We start from the raw sequence: 8152 nt of genomic DNA, 5'->3' as shown, positions 1-8152 counted from the left end.
CCTCCTGAAGTGCTTTAACATTTAAATGCATGAGTAGTAGAACTGGGGGTTTTTTGTAAGATGAGGAAAAGAATGCAAATGAATATTAGAGATTAAATATAAAATTAAGAAATGGGTACATTTTTAAAGAATTACTCCCATAGGAAATAGTAGAAGATGGAATCAAAAGTACAGATGAAAAGAACAGTATCTTCGATGACAGGAAGGACGCTGGTTCTGGGAAAGGGTGGAAAAAGGCAAAAAAAAAATTCAAAATACAAAATTTTAGTTGAAAGGTAAGAGTTTAAATTTTAAAATAAAATATCAGAAGATTGATATAGCAGAGTGAAAATGGATAGCAAGATTGAACCTTTGCAGCTTAAATATTAGAAAAAAAGGCATAGGGGTTAGAAAACCTTCATTTTCTATGAACTCTTGGATAAAGGGGGCAATAATTTGTTACAGATTCCCAACCCCCCCTCTCCCAGCATCCTGATTTATAAAGGGAGTCCATCAGGTTTTATTTAGCCATTTTCCCCAGGATTTTCCTCTGAGACTTTTGCAGTTTTTTGCCTAGACAAAGTAATTGAGAGTATGGACTCTGTAGACAAATTGCCCTTGAAATAAATTTATACCTAACTGGAATAAACAAAAAAATAGAATAATTACGAGATATAAAATATGGCTCTTTTTATTACACCATGTTTTTCTGAGCAATATATAACCAGTAATATTGTTTAAAATATACTCACTGTGGCTTCCAATATGTTGATATTTTATTTTCACAGCTTGTATTAATAGGAGCATGATAAATGATAGCTACTTTGGTGGATTTATACTCCTTGGATTTCCAGGGCAGCCTCAGCGGGAGATGATCACTCTCTGGGGTTGTCTTCTCTTCTACACTATTGCCTTGATGGGAAATATCGCCATCATGGTGCTGCCATTACTAGATGAACGTCTCCAAACGCCCATGTACTTCTTCCTTAGAAGTTTTGGCCATTTTGGATCTCTGTTATACCACAAATATAGTCCCACAAATGTTTGGTCAACGTTTGGGGTAAAGACAAAAAAATCTCCTTTGGTGGCTGTGCCTTTCAACTTTTCATCGATGTGACATTATGCACAGTTGAATGCATGCTTCTGGGGTGGGATGTCTTATGACCGATTCAATGCTGTCTGCAAGCCTCTACACTATATGACCATAATGAACCCCCAACTCTGTGAGGCCTGGTGGCCATGACCTGGGTAATTGGTATCATTAATTGCAATGATACTGTCTCCCTATGCTAATGAGTCTTTCCTCGATGTGGGAACCACCACCTGGATCACTATTTTGTGAAATATCTGCAATGGTCAAAATTGCGTGTGTGGACACAACAGCCATGGGAGGAAACCGTATTTGCATGTGTTTTTTTTATTTTCCTCACACCACTTCTTCTCGTTCTGGTTTCATATGGCTTCATTGCTGTAGCTGTGCTCAAGATCAAGTCTGTGACAGGAAGGCAAAAAGCATTTGGGACCTGTTCCTCTCATCTCATTGTGGTATCAGTCTTCTATGGGACTGTTATCTACATGTACATCCAGCCAGGAAACAGTCCTTCTCAGGATGAAGGTAAACTTCTCAGTATCTTTTATTCCATTGTTACTCCCAGCTTGAACCCACTGATCTATACACTAAGGAATAAGGAGTTTAAGGGGGCCACGAAGAGGCTCATTGGAAAAGAAAAAGATTCTGGAGAAACAATAGGACACTAACATCTTTTCACAAGGCATTTCCAATAAAGAAATTGGCCTCATATGACCTTTAAATCATTGTCAACTTATTTTAGTAGCAGTCATCACCTGACTATAAAAATAATGCCTAAAAATTTTCCTTATATTTTAGTGTCAGTGTCCCATATTGCCGAGGGTTGATTCTAAACTAAAAATGTCTTTCAAAGTCACTACCTAATGTCTAACACAGATGAAAAGATGCTCAGTATCACCAGTTATTATAGAAATGCAAATCAAAACTACAATAAGCTATCTCTTCACACCAGTCAGAATGCCATCATTTTTTTTCTTTTTTCTTTTAGGACTGAACCCACGGCATATGGAGGTTTCCAGGCTAGGGGTTGAATTGGACCAACAACTGCCCGCCTACCCCACAGCAACGCGGGATTCAAGCTGCATCTGAAACATATACCATAGCCCACAGCAATGCCAGATCCCTGACCCACTGAGCCAGTCCAGGAAAAGAACCCATATCCTCTTGGATACTAGTTGGATTTGTTTCTACTGCACCATAACAGGAACTCCAGATAGCCATCATTTAAAAGTCTACAAATAAATACTGGAGAGTGTGTGGAGAAAAAAGAACCCTCCTACAATATTAGTGGGAATGTAAATTAGTGCAGCCACTGTAGAGAACAATATGGAGGTTCCTTAAAAAAACTAAAAACAGAGTTAGCATATGATCCTGCAGTCCCACTCCTGGACAAATTTCCAGAGAAAACTATAATTTGAAAAGATACATTCATCTCAATGTTCATAGCAGCATGATTTACAATAACCAGGGCATGGAAAAAACCTTAATATCCATCAACAGATGAATGGATAAAAAAGATGTGGTATACATACATAATGGAACATTATTCAGCCATAAAAAGATGAAATGATGCCATTTACAGCAACATGGATGGACCTAGAAATTATCATACTAAGTGAAGTAAGACAGAGAAAGACAAATATAATAGATCACCTATATGTGGAATCTTAAACATGACACAGTGAACTTATTTATGAAATAAAAATAGACTCACAGACATAGAATCCAGAAGGTTAATTTAAGCCCAATTGTTAAAAAATCTGTGGATTCTATCCTCATAAATATTTCTCTGATGAGTAATGACTTTCACTCTTACTATTCTTATTTGCTCTTTTCAGATGCTGCTCTTATTAAATTCTCCTATTGTTCACCCGAAAAGGGGCAGACATAAAAACAAACTTACAGTTACCAAAGGGGACAGTGAGGGGTGGGAGGGGAGATAAATTAGGAGTTTGAGGTTAATATATACATCCAACTATATATAAAATAGATGAACAATAAGGACCTACTGTATAGCACAAGGAAATATATTCAATATCTTATAATAATCTACAATGGAAAAGAATCTGAAAAAAGATATATATAACCGAATCACTTTGCTATATACCTGAAACTACCAGAACACTGTAAATTAACTATATTTAAATTTTTTAATGATTAAAAAGTAAAAAAAAAATCCTCATTCATCATTTCCATTCAATGAAATCATCTTCCGTTCTTTAAAGATTCTGCATTTTCCTTACAGTCCAATTCAACAGCTCTATCAATAGGTTAAAACATTTTGACACTGACCACACAGTATGCTTAAATGCTAGTGTCAAAAAAATGTGTGAACTTTGATAAAATTATCTAGGCAGAACATTGATAAAAGAGGGCACAATACATTTTATTGGAGGAGAAATAACAAACATGTGGAAGAGTTTTTAACATTTGAATCTGGCTTTAAGATACAAAAATCCAAAACATTCAAAGGCAGATTGAATAGGCATTTGCCTGTCTTTGCGGACTGATTATATCATTGCTGAAATATAGGCTAGCTTGGTAAGAGAGAAAAGAATCCAAAAGGTTAACCTAAGCCAAATTGATAAAAAATAAAAAAACTGTGTATTCTATGCTTATAAATGTTTAAGTAGTGACTTTTGCTTTTATTATTCTTATTTACTCATTTCAAATGCTGCTCTTATTGAATTCTCCTACCACCCATCTGAAAAAGGACAAAATAGTTTTATAACTTTTATAATGGCCACATTTTTCAGGGTTACTTTTTTCACATATATTTGCTTTTTTTTCTTTTTAGGGCCACACCCATGGCATATGGAGATTCCCAGGCTAGGGGTCGAACCCAAGTTATAGCTGCCAAGCCTATGCCACAGCCACAGCAATGCCATATCCAAGTCATGTCTGTGACCTACACCGCAGCTCACAGCAACACCAGATTCACAATCCACTGAGTGAGGCCAGGGATCAAACCCATGTTCTCATGGATACTAGTCGGGCTTGTTACCACTGAGACACCACAGGAACTCCTATATTTGCATTTTTATTGCTACACACAAAAAAGGCAGAAATGCAAATACACACAGGCACACACACATGCACATATCATTGATGACGGGTTTTAGACTGGTGGTAATTAATACCTATAACAGATTTTGAGATTTACTTTTACCTGCCAACAGACCTTCAGAAGTAAACTTTACAAATATATGTATTCTTGCCCTTTAGCAAATACATGGCCCTATGTTCAGGACCTTGGGTGGATTATAGGCCATTATATACACAGAACTTAACATGTAACCATAAGAAAATTCAATCTGCCATCATATACAACATGTGTGCCAGAAAATAATGTTATATTTCTGGTGCTTGCCACACTCCATTCTAGAAATTTCAAAGGAACAGAATGCCTGAATCCATGATATAGTTAGTCATTTCCTGAATTAGTCACTCTTCTAAGAAAATATTGACTATTATATGGAATGTCTATGAAGGCTTTTTGACTTAAGATTTTTATAACATGCGGGGAGCCGAGAAGATACAAGGAGCCAAGGAAGGGAGCTTGCCTGAACGGTGCAAAACCGAGGGCAGGCTCCTAATCAAAAAAAGGGGCCTGCCTGAATGGTACATGCCGAAGGTGGGCCTCTGGACAGGATAAAAGCCTGCCTGAATGATGCATGCCGAAGGTGGGCTTCTGGCCAGGATGAAACCTGCCTGTAGGGCACAAGCCAAGGGCAGGCCTCAAGTTACACAGCTCTCATGTTGATGTTGATGGGGAAGAATTGGGACTTTCCTGGGAAAACAATTTCCATGTTTGTGTTGGAGAACATGGATTGTTTCTCGGGTGACCTAGTCTTTCCTGTTGTTTTATTTGTTATTCAGTTTTCCTCAGTCTTTCCTGATTATTTGCTTATTATTCTTATTTCCCATTCTTATTTTCCTGTGGTGATTTGTGATTAAACAAAATCACAACAATAATATAATAAGAATTTCATTCTAAAGGACTTTCCCCTATTTAAATCCAACTTAATTAAAAACACAGTGTTTATCTACTAACCAGTTATACAGTAAACTTTAGAGTTAGGATTTTAATGAGGTCTATAGAAGTTAGGCATATATTATTCTTGATCAAAAGAAACCCAGCTGTGAGTTTTGTCCTTGACTTTAGAAACTTTTAGCGGTAGCTAGCTAAGTTGATTTGTATTTTCTCACACTGTCTCCGTGCCAAGGACATTTTGAAGATAAACACTAGTCTGAAGACAGGATTTTTTGTGTCTGTAACTTCTTCAGCTTGTGGGAACTGGCTGGCCATGAGATGGTTTGTGCTGAGTCTCCTCTTTCCCACATGATATGCTGTGCCTGTTTGTCCTTGAATTGTACTCACTAAATTTAATTAGGCTAAAGATTCTAAAACATGACACATTGCTACTATACCATGTGATCAAAAAACAAAGCCTAAGAGTTAACCAATGTACTTTTAACACTATGATGTAATCTGTAGTGAAAAACTGTCTATATAATCAACCACTTATGCTAATAAAATTTGAGCAGTCCAGCACCCTGAAAGAAGGGACAAAGAGGCTGTCTCCATTTCTTTCACCAATGCTGTCCATCTCTGATCAGAACGTATACACCCTGGCTGCCAGACCTGGTTGTTGGAGCTGGCCTCCGACAATAACAGTAATTGGATCTCAGCATACATTCTATAAAAATTTGTGATTGGGCACATCAAAAAAATCTTAGAGCATAACATTGTAAATCAACTATACTTTAATTTAAAAAATACAATAAATACCTAGCAATAAACCTCACCAAGGATGTGAAAGACTTATATGCTGAGAACTACAAAACATTAATAAATGAAATTGAAGATGATTCAAAGAAATGGAAAAATATCCCACATTCTTGGATAGGAAGAATTAATGTTGTTAAAATGGCCATGCTACCCAAAACAATCTACAGATTTAATGCAATCCCTATCAAATTACCCATGACATTTTTCACAGAACCAAAACAAATAATCCAAAAATGTATATGGAATCATAAAAGGCCCAGAATTGCCAAAGTGATCCTGAGGAAAAAGAACAAAGCAAGAGGCATAACCCTCCCAGGTTTCAAACAAAACTACAAAGCTACAGTAATCAAAACAACATCGTTTTGGCACAAAAACAGATATATAGATCAATAGAACAGAATAGAGAGCCCAGAAATAAACCTGCACACCTATAGACAATTAATCATCAACAAAGGATTAAAAAACATACAGTGGGGAAAAGACAGTCGCTTCAGCGAGTGATATTGGGAAATTTGGACAGCCACATGTAAATCAATGAAGTTAGAATACACCTTCACACCATACACAAACATAAACTCAAAAGGGCTTAAAGACTTAAATATAAGACAAGACACCATAAAACTCCTGGAAGAGTACATAGGCAAAACATTTTCTGACGTAAATCATACCAATGTCTTCTTTGGTCAGTCTCACAAGGTGATAGAAATAAAAGCAAAAATAAACAAATGGGACCTAATCAAATTTATAAGCTTTTGGACAGCAAAGAAAAACATAAACAAAACAAAAACACAACTTATAAACTGTGAGAAAATATTTGCCAACAATGTGACTAACAAGGACTTAATTTCCAAAATATACAAAGAGTTCATAAAATTCAATAACAATAAAAAACAAACAACCCAATAGAAAAATGGGCAGAAGGCCCAAATATTGATATTTTTCCAAAGACATACAGATAGCCAATAGCCACATGAATAGATGCTCACTATTACTAATTATTAGAGAAGTGCAAATCAAAACTATAATGAAGTACCATCTCACATCTGTCAGAATGGCCATCATTATAAAGCTGACAAACAATAAATGTTGCAGAGGGTGTGGAGAAAAGGTAACCCTCCTACACTGTTGTTGGGATTGTAAATTGGTGAAGCCCTATGGAGAACAGTGTGGAAGTTCCTTAAAATTAACTAAGAGTTACCATGATCCAGCAATCCCATTCCCAGGCATATATCTGGAGAAAGCCATAGTTCAAAAAGATAGGTGCACCCCAATATTCATAGCAGCACTATTTACAATAGCCAAGACATGGAAACAACCTAAATGTCCATCAACAGATGAATGGATTAAGAGAGTGTAGTACATATATACAATGGGATATTAGTCATAAAAAGGAATGAAATAATTCCATTTACAGCAACATGGATGGACTTAGAGATTATCAGACTAAGTGAACTAAATCAAACAGAGAAAGACAAATATCATATGATATCACTTACATAGAGAATCTAAAAAAAGTGTTACAAATGAACTTATTTACAAAACAGAAACAGACTCACAGACTTTGAAAACAAACTTAGTTACTGAAGGGGAAAGGTAGAGGAGAGGGATAAATTAGAAATTTGGGATTAACATATACATACTACTATATATAAAATAGATAATCAAAAAGGACCTAATGTATATCATAGGGAGCTCTACTCAATATTCTATAATAATCTATATGGGAAAAGACTCTGAAAAAGAATGGTTATATGTCCATGTAAAACTGAATCACTTTGCTGTACACCTGAAACTAATACATCATTGTAAGTTAACTATACTACAATATAAAGTAAAAATTAAATGAAAAAAAGACATTCCTTATGTGAATGGTGGCTCTTGTAACCACCATCACAAGGTTTCACATGCCCCTTCTTGTACCTCCAAGACTCTTAGGAGAGCCCTGGAGACAATGCTGACCAAAAAAAAAGCCTACAAATAATAAATGCTGGAGAGTGTGTGGTGAAAATCGAACCCTCTTACACTGTGGGTGGGGAACATGTAAATTGGTGTAATCACTCTGGTAAACAGTATGGATGCTTCTCAAAAAACTAAAAAATAGAGTTTCCAAATAACCCAAAAATCCTACTCCTTGGCAGATATCCAGACAAAGCTAGCATTCAAAAAGAAACAGGTACCCCTATATTGATTGCAGCACTATTTACAATAATAGCCAAGACATGGAAACAACCTAATTGTCCATCGATAGATGAATGGATTAAAAGATGCAATAATATACATAACGGAATACT

At 36.0% G+C, this 8152-nt stretch overlaps 1 pseudogene; it reads left to right on the top strand.

Annotated features, from left to right (window-relative positions):
* Nucleotides 1-784: 784 nt before the first annotated feature.
* On the top strand, nucleotides 785-1737 carry LOC125135541 (olfactory receptor 2W1-like; annotated as a pseudogene).
* Nucleotides 1738-8152: the final 6415 nt, after the last annotated feature.

The sequence above is a fragment of the Phacochoerus africanus genome, chromosome 9 (genome assembly GCF_016906955.1).
Source record: "Phacochoerus africanus isolate WHEZ1 chromosome 9, ROS_Pafr_v1, whole genome shotgun sequence".
Classification (NCBI taxonomy): Eukaryota; Metazoa; Chordata; class Mammalia; order Artiodactyla; family Suidae; genus Phacochoerus; species Phacochoerus africanus.
The sequence above is the reverse complement of the archived record's forward strand: the minus strand, read 5'-3'. Positions and strand labels throughout refer to the sequence as shown.